Below are 13,393 nucleotides of genomic sequence, written 5' to 3'. Positions count from 1 at the left end.
CTAAAACTATTTCAACAGTGAAAAAGAAAAGAAAAAAAAAAAAACAAGAAAGGAATAGTTTTGCTTTTATTTCCATACAAAATTTGTTTACATGAGGTTTGAAATAATCCCTGATTAAATGAGGATGTATTTCCAACTGACTGACTTTCTAGAGTACAAGCTAAGTAAGGAAGGAGATTATGACCATGGCTCTCAGCATATCCGTGGGGATGATAACCCTGTCATTTGCTTGACTTACTTTGCAAAATTTGATCAGTCATAGAGCAAGCATATTAATAATTTAAAAGTCATGTTGGAAATCTCACAGAAAAAAATCATTAGACTGTCAAACAGTCATACAATTAGTACCATTTTAACAGAATTTTTTCTGCTAAGAGACTGAAAGATGTTATTTATTTCATTTATCTCACAAATATTTATTGAGGACTAAAGAATAAATAAAAGGATGAAAACATATGGCATCTGCTCAGTGTAAATATCAGCACAAACAAACAAGTAACAAAGTAATTTATTTAGTGTGGAGGGGTAGGGGAATCATATACTCCATGAGCAAAAGAAAGCATTTTCAAAGTGTTTTACACAGAGATATGTTTGTCTTCTGCAATATTTGTCAACCTATAAGATAGACAGTTTCTAAATTGTTTTCTCCCACATAGATTGCTTTTGTCTTTTGTTTCCCCTCTTTCTCTTTAAACTGTAACTTCTTAAAACAGTGGTTATTACATTATCTACAATACTAGGTTTTTAAGAAGCTCAGCTGTTCTGCGGATTCCCTGAGTGCTGTATTAAAATACATATTGTGTGATTTTTTATTTTACCTGGATAACTTGGATTATAAGAGTCACAGTAAAGATCCAAATATGGCTAAACAGTGGCCTATAGGCCCTGAGGCAGTGAAACACATGTTTTCATTGTTGATGGTCTTGACATGATTCCTGTTGTTCTCTGGCAATGGACATCGTAGAAATTATAATAAAAACAGAAACGAAGAAATTATTTGTGACATCCTATAAGATTTAACGTGAGCATATTTGAATTCAATTTTGCTTCAAAATCAGAAGAATGCATTATTGATAAAGCTACCGTTTAATATTATCTCTCATTCTCCATTATGTAATAAGTTCAAGACCTCACTCTTCTCTCTTTACCTCTAGCTCATTATTGTGTCCATTTCTCTATTTAGTTGTTCCATGAGTACGTATGAGCTAGAACTTTTTGCCTATCATTAATATTGAGTGAAAAAAGGAAAAGTATATGTAAAGTTTTTCTTTTTTTGCCAATATTTGAAACATTCATCTAAGAGTGGTCGACATTTCATCATTATATAATATTTTAAATATAAACAGTATTTTTCCTTCCTTACAGATGTCTTTTAAGGCTCCTCATGGGGTGTGCGTCTATGGTCTGCTAACACTACTCCATAATGTGCTATGAAATCTAAATTGCCCTAAAGTTAATTTACTGTCATCTCAGATGTGAGATCACATCCCTGTCTTGTATGTGTATTTATCACTAAGTTTAAACGATCATTACATATTATGAACTTTTTAAAAGATTGCTTTTCCCTCATGAGTGTCCAAATTTAGTGGCACATCCCTTTGTAGGCTCTGTAGATAGTATCTCAGGTTTCATTATTATAGAAGCGGTGGCTATTTAATGTTAATGGCCTTATTTAGAGCACCTCAGTTTCACTAATAGATTACTATATGGGTATACTGTCAATGTGAATGGCATATATTTCTTGTATAATTATGGAAATGATCCAGTTAGTCCACATGACTCCTTGACATGTTTCAAGCAAAGAATGAAGAGAGTTCTTGAACTAATTTGTATTGATCAGATTATACATTTTACTAGGATTCCCTAATCAAATATTCTACATGGTGAGTACAAGGTGGAGGAATTGTGGAAAGTTAACATTCCAGGATGACTTTGGTAAAAGACAATTCAAAGGATTTCAAGTGGAACTTAAATATTTCTATTCATTATTCTTTTGATTGTATATTCTGGTATAGAAGTTGTAAAATGATGACACAGATTGTTAAAGCTGATCAGCAAAGTCATTTGCACATGCAGAATTTGTGAGCCATTGCCAAAGTAAAGCAGAAATTCGCTTTGATTAGTCATAAAATTCAGTCCCCAAACCTGCTGTGGAAGAAAGAGCAGGGGATTCTGGCTTGAGTTTCAAGACTGGCTGTCAAAACTGATCAAATCCACCATATAATTGCTCAGCACTTTGCTTTACACTGTATGGATAAGCAGAGCATATGGTGCAATTTCTCTCAACTCAAATTGTTTTCAAAAGGGTAGAAATACCCTTAAATTGACTTTTAATAGTAAAGGAGGAGGAGAAACTGGGAAATGGAACATTCCATATATAATCTTCATTTCAAAAAATTTCTAAATTTAAGTTCAATGTGTATTCGCTCTGAAATCACTTTCAAAAAGAATTTATTTTTGTTAAATTTTATTTTTTATAATAGATTCAGGGGGTACTTTTGCAGGTTTATTGTAAGAGTATTTTGTGTGATACTGAGGTTTGGACTTCTGTTAATTCTGTCACCCAGATAGTGAACATAGCACCCAATAGGAAGTGTTTCAGCCCTTGCTCACATTCCTTCTCTCCATTTTGGAGACTCTATTGTTCCCACCTTTATGTTCACGTGTACCAAAGGTTTAGCTCCCACTTACAAGTAAGAACATCTAATATATGGTTTTCTGTTTCTGTGTTAATTCACTTAGGATTATGGCCTCTAGATGCATTTATGTCGCTGTAAATGACATAATTTGTTCCTTTTTATGGTTACATAGTATTCCATGGTGTACATGTATCACATTTCCTTTATCCAATTCACCATTGAATCAACCTAAGTTGATTCCATGTCTTTGCCACTGTGAGTAGTGCAGTGATAAACATACAAGTGTGGGTGTCTTTTTGGTAGAATGATTTATTTTCCTTTTGGTATATACCGAGTAATGAGATTGCTGGGTCAAATGGTAGTTCTGTTGTTGTTGTTGCTGTTTGAGACTGAGTATCACTCTGTTGCCCAAGCTGGAGTTCAGTGGCATGATCTCAGCTCACTGCAACCTCCACCTCCTGGGTTCATGCAACTCTCATGCCTCAGCCTCCCGAGTAGCTTGGGACTACAGGCGTGAGCCACCACACCCAGCTAATTTTTGTATTTTTAGTGGAGATGGGTTTTCACCATGTTGTCCAGGCTGGTCTCAGACTCCTGACCTCAGGTGATCCATCCACCTCAGACTCTCAAAGTGCTGAGATTACAAATATGAGCCACTGCCCCAGCCCCGGCCCTGTTTTTACTCCTTTGAAAAATGTCCAGATTTCTTTCCACAGGGGCTGAACTAATTTACATTTCTACCAACAGTGTCTGTGTGTTCCCTTTTCTCCACAGTCTCACCAATATCTGTTACTTTTTGACTTTTTAATAATAGCCATTCTGATTGGTGTGAGATGTTATTTCATTGTGGTTCTGATTTGCATTTCTCTGATTATTAGTGGAGCATTTTTTCGTATGTTTCCTGGTCTCTCGTATGTCTTCTTTTTGAGAAGTGTCTGTTCATGTCTTTGGCCTACTTTCTAACGATCTTGTTTTTTTCTTATTGATTTCTTTCAGTTCTTTATAAATTCTGGCTATTAGTTCCTTGTCAGATGCGTAGTTTGCAAAGACTTGCCCCCATTCTGTAGGCTGTCTGTTTACTCTGTTGGCAGTTTATTTTGCTTGACAAATGGTGTTTAGTTTAATTAGGTCTCACTTATAAATATCTTTTGTTGCAATTGCTTTAGAGGACTTAGTCATAAATTCTTTGCCTATGCCAATATCTAGAAGAGTACTTCCTAGGTTTTCTTCTAGGATTTTTATAGTTTGAGGTTTTACATTTAAGTCTTTAAGCTATCTTGAGTTTTTATTTATTTATTTATTTTGTATATAGTAATAGATAGGGCTAAAATTTCATTCTTCTGCATATGGTTAGCTAGTGCTCCCAACACCATTTATTGAATACGGAGTCCTTTCCACATTGCTTATTTTTGTTGACTTTGTTGAAGATTAGTCAGCTGTAGGTGTGCAGCTTTATTTCTGAGTTCTTTATTCTGTTCCATTGATCTATGTGTCTATTTTTGTACCATTATCATGCTGTTTGGGCTACTGTAGCCTTGTAGTATAGTTTGAAGTTGGGTAATGTGATGCCTCTAGCTTTATTCTTTTTGCTTATGGTTGCTTTGGCTTTGGCTATTTGGAATTTTTTTCCATATGAATTTTAGAATGGTTTTCTAATTCCGTGAAAAATGATGCTGGTGTTTTGATAGGAATGGCGTTGAATCTGTGGATTGCTATGTGCAGTATGAATATTTTAATAATATTGATTCTTGCAATCCATAAGCATGAAATGATTTTTTATTTGTTCGTGTCCTCTCTAATTTCTTTCAGCATCTTCTTGGTTAGACGTATTCCTAGATATTTTATTTTTGTAGCTATTGTAAATGGGATTGCATTCTTGATTTATCTCTCAGCTTGAATGCTATTAGTGTATAGAAATGCTACTAATGTTTGTATGTTGCTTTTGTATCCTGAAATTTTACTGAAGTCACTTATCTGGGCTGGTTGCCTTTTGGCTTAGGGGTTCTAGATAGAATCATATCATCAGTTAAGACAGAGAATTTGACTGTTTCATTTCCTATTTGGATGCCTTTTATTTCATTCTATTAACTGATTGCTCTCTCTGGGGATTCCAGTACGATGTTAAATAGAAGTGGTGAGATTAGAAATCCTCATCCTGTTCCAATCCTTAGGGGAAATGCTTGCAGGTTTTGCCTGTTCAGTATGATGTTGACTGTGGGTTTGTCATAGACGGCTCTTATTATTTTCACGAATATTCCTTTGTTGCTTAGTACGTTGAGGGTTTTATCATGAGAGGATGTTGGATTTTATCAAAGGCTTTTTCTGCATCTATTGAGATGATCATAAGGTTTCTATTTTTAATTCTGTTTATGTGGCGGTTCACATTTAGTGATTTGAGTATGTTGAACCAAACTTGCATCCCAGGAATAAAGCCTACTGACCACGATGGATTAACTTTTTAATGTGCTACTAGATTCAGTTTGCTAGTAATTTGTTGAGGACTTTTGTGTCTGTGTTCATTAGGAATATTATGCTGTAATTTTCTTTTTTCATTGCATCTGATTTTTGGTATCAGGATGATACTGCTTTCGTAGAATCAATTACAAAGGAGTCCCTCCTCTGCAGTTTTTTGGAATAGCTTCAGTAGGATTGGTTCCTGTTCTTCTTTGTAGGTCAGGTGGAATTTGACTGTGAATCCATCTGGTCTGGGACTCTTTTGCCTGGTAAGGTATTTATTATTGATTCAGCTTCAGAACTGGTTACTGGTCTGGTCAAGGTTTCAAATTCTTTCTGATTTAATCTAGGAAGTTGTGTGTTTCCAGGAATTTATCCATTTCCTCTAGGTTTTCTAGTTTGTACACACAGAGGTGTTCATAATAGTCTCCGAGAATCTTTTGCATTTCTGTGGGATCAGTTGTAATGTCACCATTGTCCTCTGGGGTTGTGCTTATTTGGATCTTCTCTCTCTTGTTCTTCGTTAGTCTAGCTAGTGGCCTATTGATCTTGTTTATTCTTTCAAGGAACCAACATTTCCTTTCATTGATCCTTTGTATGGTATTTTGGGAGTCTAAATTTCTTTTAATTCTGCTCTGATTTTTGGTTATTTCTTTTCTTCTGCTAGCCTTTGGATTGATTTGTTCTTGATTTTCTAGTTCCTTATGTGCCATATTAGATTGTTAATTTGAGATCTTTCTATCTTCCTGATGTAGATGTTTAGTGCTATAAACTTTCCTCTTAAGACTCCTTTTGTCAAATCCCAGAGGTTTTAGTATGTTGTATCTCTATTTTTCATTTGTTTCAAAGAAGTTTTTAAATATCTGCCTTCACTTTGTTGTTTACACATTAGTCATTTAGAAGCAAGTTGTTTAGTTTCCATGTAATTGTGTGGTTTTGAGAGTTCCTCTGGCTATTGATTTCTATTTCTATTTCACTATAGTTTTAGAAGATGCTTGGTATGATTTTGATTTTTTAAAAATTTATTGAGACTTGCTTATGACTGAGCGTGTGGTTGATCTTAGATTATGTTTGAGTGCAGATGAGAAGAATATATATTCTGGTTGTTGAGTGGAGTATTATGTAGATGTCTATTAAATCTAATGAGTTGAGTGCTGCATTTAATTGAGTAACAGAATTCATTTGTTAATTTTCTGCCTTCACAATCTGTCTAATGCTGTCAGTGGGGCATTGAAGTCCCCCACTATTATTGTGTAGCTGTCTAAGTCTTTTCTTACATCTAGAAGTAATTGTTTTATGAATCTGGATGCCCTAAAGTTGGGTGCATGTATATTTAGGAAAGTTAGTATTTTTGTTGACTTGAACCCTTTATCATTATGTAATGCCTTTCTTTACCCTTTTTTACTGTTGTTGGTTTAAAGTCTATTTTACCTGATACAAGAATAGCAATCCCTGCTCTTTTTTGTTTTCCATTTGTGTGATAGATCTTTCTCCATCCCTTCACTTTGTACCTATGTGTCTCATTACGTGGGAGATGGGTCTGTTGAAAGCAACAGAAAGTTGGTTCTTGTTTTGTTTTAAACCCAATCAGTCACTCTGTCTTTTAAGTGAAGCGTTTAGACTATTTATATTCAAGGTTAATATTGATATAAGAGATTTTGGTTCTATCATGGTGCTATTAGCAGTTTGCTCTGTACTCTTGATTATGTAGTTGCGTCATAGGGTCTGTGGGCTATATACATGTCTTTTTGTAGTGGCAAGTATGATTCTTTTATTTTCGTGTTTAAAACTCCCTTAAACATCTGTTATAAGACCAGTCCAGTGGTAGTGAATTCCCTTAGCTATTGTTACTCTGGAAGAAAAATTTATTTCTCTTTCATTTATGAAGCTTAGTTTGGCAGGATATGAAATTCTGGCTTGGTGTTTCTTTTAAGATTACTAAAAATAGGCTCACAATCTCTTCTGGCTTGAAAGGTTTCTGCAGGGGAGTCTGACATTTGTCTGATAGGATTCACTTTGTTGGTGATATGACTTTTGTCTCTAGCTGCCTTTAAAATGTTTTCTTTCATGCTGACCTTGGAAAATCTGATGACTATGTGTTTTGAAGATGGTCATCTTGTATACATCTTGCAGGAATTCTCTGAATTTCTTGTATCTGTATGTTGACCTCTCGTAAGATTGGGGAAATTTTCGTGGACTATATCCTCAAATATGTTTTCCAAGTTGCTTAATCTTCTTGTCTCCCTGGAATGTCAGTGAGCTTTATGTTTGATCACTTTGCATAATCCCATATTTCTCAGAGACTTTGTTCATTTTATTTTAATTATTTTTCTTTATTTTTGTGTGACTGCGTTGATTGAAAAAATTGGCCATTGAGCTATGAAATTCTTTCCTCTTCTTGGTCTAGTCTGTTGTTAAGGCTTCCAATTATATTTTGAAATTCCTGTCATACATTTTTCAATTTATAAAAGTTCAGTTTGGTTCTTTCTTAATATAGCTATGTCATCTTTCAAATCTTAAATCATTATTCTTGTTTCACTGGATTGGATTTTAACATTGTTTTGGATCTCATTGAGTTTCCTTGCCATCCAGTTTCTGAATTCTATGTCTGTCATTTTAGACATTGCCATTTGGTTAGTGTTCATTGCTAGAAAACGAGTGTGTTCCTTTGGAGATGATGAAACACTCTGTCTCTTTGAATTGCTAGAGTTCTTGAACTGATTCCTCGTTATCTGATGGAGCTGGTGCTTCTTTTTCTTCATGAATTTGCTGTCATTTGGATGGGACATTTTTGTTTTTATATTCTTTTTTCCCTCAAAGGTTTAACTTACATGTATGTTGTGTATAGTCAATTGGCTTCATTTGCAGGTGCTTTCAGAGGGCCAAGGTTCTGTATGAGTTACTTGGTTGTAGATAGGTTCCCGTGGTAGGTTTCACTGGTATTGCATGTTGAAGCAGTATGTTTTTGTTTTGTGGTATAATTCAGGCTCAATCCCATAGATGGTATGTAAGAATAAGGGCTGGCAGGTAGGCTTTTATGTAGTTGCTCTCATGTCTTTTGTATTTCAGTGTGTACACAGTTATGCTCCGTTCCTTAGGTCTGGTTTGGTTTCTGGGGACCAGTCCTCACATCCTGCAGCTTTGAACCGGCCTTCCAATGTCCTCCTTCTTCATCCATGGTACCTGTGTTGCCCCTATTGACTTTCAGTGTTTTCTCTCAAGAGATCTCTTTGAAGTGTGATAGTTTACTCAATATTTTGTTTCCTCTCCATAGAAGAAGAGTATCTTGGCTGGGTCTATTCAGATGTCTTGTTCTCCTCCTTACCTTTTTCTTCAAAAAGGAATTCTGTAGTGACGATCCATTTTTCATCATCAATATGGTTAATACATGGGAAAATATAAATGAATAGTTTCTCCTAGATTAATTTATACCCACTTTTTTTCTCTTAATGTCATGCTGTTTCTTTTTCTCATTTCCAAACTTCTTATAGACAAGCAAGATGTGTCTTCAGAAAACACTGTGTTTCAAATATATGAAAAAAATGTCGACATCACTGATCGTTAGAGAACTACAAATCAAAACCACAATGAGATACCATCTCATGCCAGTCAGAATGGTGATCACTTAAAAAGTCAAGAAACAGATGCTAGCAAGGCTATGGAGAAATAGGAACACTTTTATACTGTTGATGGGAATGTAAATTAGTTCAAACATTGTGGAAGACACTGTGGCAATTCCTCAAAGACCTAGAACCAGAAAGACCATTTGACCCTGCAATCCCAATACTGAGTATATACCCAGAAGATTATAAATCATTCTATTATAATGATACATGCACATGTATGTTTATTGCAGCACTATTCACAATAGCAAAGACATAGAATCAACCCAAATGCCCATCAGTGACAGACTTGGTGAACAGTCTGTCTCAATGGAAAAATAAGTAAGGCTGGGTCCCTACAGAATTTGGTATGAGGGAAATTCCTCTAAAGCCCAGGTCTGACCATTTATATTTACGTATTGCAAGGTTCTTGTGAAAAGGTGGATTTACCTAGAAGGACATGAAGAATAAAGTTATCATGAAACTTCAGTATTTTCTTATAAGTCATTAACTCTCTGGCCAGAATAGTAAAATAAGGAGAGTCTGGATATACATCGCATCTATTAAATACCAAATATAAAATTAATCTCATCTCATTGTTGACAGTTTAATTCATTTGAATTATGTAAACTTTCACTACACTTTTTTGGGGAAATCTCAACTATATTTCACCCCTGGAATAAGCCATTTTTGAAATAAACATATAAAAAATTGTTCAGTATCTTTAGATAGATATTTCCCCAGGTAACTTTCTATTCAGAAATGTTTGTAACAATTTACACCAAATAGGCTGGGTGTGGTGACTCACCCCTGTAATCACGGCATTTTGGAAGCTGAAGCAGACAGATCACTTGAGGTCAGGAGTTAGAGACCATCATGGCCAACATGCTGAAATCCTGTCTCTACCAAAAAATACAAAAATTGGCTAGTCATGGTGGCACAACTGTAGCCTCAGCTACTCTGGAGGCTGAGGCATGAGAATCATTTGAACCTGGGAGGTAGAGGTTGCAGTGAGCTGAAATTGCACAACTGCACTCCAGCTTGGGTGACAGATTGAGACACTGTCTCAAAAAAAAAAAAAAAAAAAAAAAAAAATTTACGCCAAATAATTCAGCATGTCCTTGATAAAGAAAGAAAGAGTTTTTCCTAAAAAAAAATTTTACCTATGTTTTCTAAGTGCAACTAAAAGTAACTCAAATGTTCCTTAAATGTTTGGATTTTCTTTATTTTGAGGGGAAATCTGACCCTGGTTTATTGTCATTGTTCTGGTTTATTGTCATTGTTCTTTAATACCTTCTTTTAGTCTGTCTGAAAAGGGAATATTTATTGCCTGCTGTATTAAGTGAACACTCAGAGTAATGCTGGGTCATATGTGATATCTTATTTACATAGTAAATACAGTTTAAATGCAAATATAAAAGTAAGTATGTATTGACCTACAATTTAAATTTATTATAAATATATATTTATAATATAATTTTATATTATAAATTTATTGTAATATAATTTTATATTATAAATTTATTATAATATATTTATAATATAATTATAAATTTATTATAATATATTTATAATATAATTATAAATATTATAAATAATCTTTAACAAGCTTCTAAATCCATTAGGCAATAATTATGTAATATTATTATTATACATGCTCACACATGCTCTTATTCTTCTGTTTTAACTGTTTATGTTTGCTTCTGCTTTGGAAACTTCTCCTTTGGCTTTTTCTTCATTTACTCATTCATCCATTCATTCATTTTCCTCACTGATTTCTTGTTCTCAGATCTAAGAAGAAAACTAGATTAATTTTATCTTGTGTTTGTACATTTACAGTTAAGCATGATATTTGATACTGTGAATGCACAGTAAATGTTGAATAAAAGAGAGTATTTCTTGGACACAAAATTTGATTAGACTCTCAGAATCCATCCCTTGTAGTACTTTTTTTCTCTTTCTTTATCTTACCCCCAGATCGTAGAGTTTAGTGTTATGATAATATACAAGACTAATCATATCAATCGAGTTTGTACATTTTCTTAGTATAATGTAATCATTTTCACTTATTCAATAAATACTGGAAATTTCAGCTCAGAATTCAATAAAATAAAACTGACAGGCTGTCTTCCATATCTTCTGTTATTGTTTATTTCTTTTGTTTATGTCCTCTTTGCCCAATAAATAGTGAATTTCAGAAAGATAGAAAAATTTTAAATTTTTCTGTATATGTCATTTAGCAATAAATGCCCGTGAGAAGATGCTGGTGATAATACAGGGGAAGAAAAGGGAGTTAATGTATGTTAGTGACCCACTATTTGTCCGACATTTTATATTTGTTACTTCATTGAATCTTCACAGTAAGTACTATTCAGGGAGGTTTAGATATTTTCCCAAGATTATGCAGCTGAAGTTCCAAAGACTGACTGCTCTTTATTCCTATATCCAGTCACCTGTCTCTGCAGCTATAGAATATAATCTCTTTTTTCCCCTAACTTTCTGTGAATTAACATTTAAATGAACCCCCAGTAAGTGCTACCTTGCTCTCAATTGCATACTCAATTTCAACTAAAGATGACAAAAGAAAGGCATTTCTACTTACTACAGATCACTGTAATGAAATTTCACAAAGAGCACTGGAAGGGATATAGGCCCTTATATTAAATAGTTACAATAAGTCTGTCTGTCTGTCTTTTTTGTTTTTATTCTCCTTTACTTTTCGTAATTCACCTTGATAAAATAGATTCTAGGACTTTTTCATTGCAATAGTTGTGGACATTCTCACACTATTCAGTTCACACAAAGACCATATTTGTCTTTCATAAAAATTTTATCTCACACATTAAAAAAAATGGGAAGGTGGAAGAAAATTAAGATCATTTAGTTCAGTTATTTTATTGTGTAGATGAGGAAAAGGTCTCAGCAAGCTAAAATCTTATCCTTATGAGTATATAATGGTAACAAGAACATTTATGCTGCTTCCTGGAAGGAGCTGATAGCATCCTGTGTTAGACATGTTGATTGAGACCATGACTTTTGAACCATAAGGACATTTTTGGGGGAGATTCTGGCTTCAAACAATCGTGCTATGTTCTTTGTGGAAAATCAAGGTAGTTCTGACAATACTATGTACCAAAAAAAAAACCAAAACAAACAATGTCCTACCAACAGAGGTTGAATCCACTCAAAGCAGTGTGGCTATCAAAACTTGATTTTTAATGGAAAACTGAGATTACATATTTAGGTATAGAGAGAAAGAAAATTAAAACCAATATATTTTGACTTCCAATCTATATCATACCCTATCTCAGCTAACCCACCATCTTTAGCAGCATACTTGAATCCTTATCACATAGAAAACAAGATACCAATAAATACTGTACATAAATACAAATACTGACTCAGTCACCTCTTCTGTTTCTTTCATGAGAACGTTGTTTTAATTGTTCTAAAACACTCATAGCACAAAATTTACCATCTTAAAGATTTTAAGTGCACATTTCAGTGGTATTAAGTACATTCATATTGTTGTACAAGCATCAACATCCGTTCATATCTAGAAATCTTGTCATCTCGCAAAACTGTAACTCTACCCATTAAACAGTAATTACCTATTCTTCCTTATCTCTAGTTCCCAGAAACCACCATTCTACTTTTTGTGTCTATGCTTTTTATAACTCTAAGTATCTAATATAAGTGGAATCCTACAGTATTTGTTTTTGTTTGTGACTGATTTATTTTACTCAGCACAATGTCACCAAGTTTCTTCCATACTGTAGCATATGTCCATATTTCCTTCCTTTATTAAGTCTTGAATGATCAGGCGGGGCTTCTGTCATTTCACCGTTTGTTTCCTATGTACCCTTTAGTACTTTTTGTTCCTCAATTTCTGCATTACTGCCCTTTTATATTTAGTTGGCATTTTGTGATGAAGTGTTTAAATTTATTTCTCATTTGCTTTTGTGTATATTCTATAGCTATTATCTTTGTGGTTATCATGGGATTTCACTTAACATCCTAAAGTTATAACACTCTAATTTATATTTATAGCAGTTTAACTTCAATAACATACAAAAACTCTGCTTCTTTATGTCCCTGTCTCCACTCCTTTCAGTTATTGATGTCACAAAATCACAGCCTTATATTAGGTTGGTGCAAAAGTAATTGGTGGTTTTTACCATTACTTTTAATGGCAGAAAACACAATTACTTTTGTACCAACCTAATACATTGTGTGTCTGAAACATAAACTAATAATTTTTTTAAAAATGCATTAATCTTTTAAATTGTGTAGAAAACAAAATGTGATTTGCAAACAAAAGGTACAATAATGCTAGCTTTTAGAATAATATTTTTTTCAAAGTTAGTCTTTTAAATCTTGTAGGAAACAAGAAGTATAGTACAAGTCACTGTTAAAATAATACTAAACTTTGTAATTGCCCACATATTTACCTTTCTTGTGATTTTTATTCCTTTATACACCTTCAGGTTACTCTCTATTGTCCTTTCATTTCGCCAGAGAACTCCCTTGAGTATTTCTTGCAGGGAAGGTCTAGTGGTAAGGAACTCCCTAAGCTTTTGTTCATCTGTTCATCTGGGAGGGTCTTAATTTCACCCTCAATTTTGAAGGGCAGTTTTGCCAAATACAGGATTCTTGGATGACAGGATTTTGTTTATTTTCTTTCTTTTCTTTTCTTTT

General features: G+C 33.9%; 1 protein-coding gene across 1 annotated transcript in view; it reads left to right on the top strand.

Moving 5' to 3' along the window:
* LRP1B (LDL receptor related protein 1B) overlaps positions 1-13,393 on the top strand; it is a 1,896,287-nt gene that overhangs the window by 1,182,005 nt on the left and 700,889 nt on the right. The gene's annotated exons all lie outside the window — the stretch shown is intronic.

The sequence above is a fragment of the Pongo pygmaeus genome, chromosome 11 (genome assembly GCF_028885625.2).
Source record: "Pongo pygmaeus isolate AG05252 chromosome 11, NHGRI_mPonPyg2-v2.0_pri, whole genome shotgun sequence".
In the NCBI taxonomy this organism is placed as follows: domain Eukaryota; kingdom Metazoa; phylum Chordata; class Mammalia; order Primates; family Hominidae; genus Pongo; species Pongo pygmaeus.
Note: the sequence above shows the minus strand (reverse complement) of the source record. Positions and strands in the feature narration are given on the sequence as shown.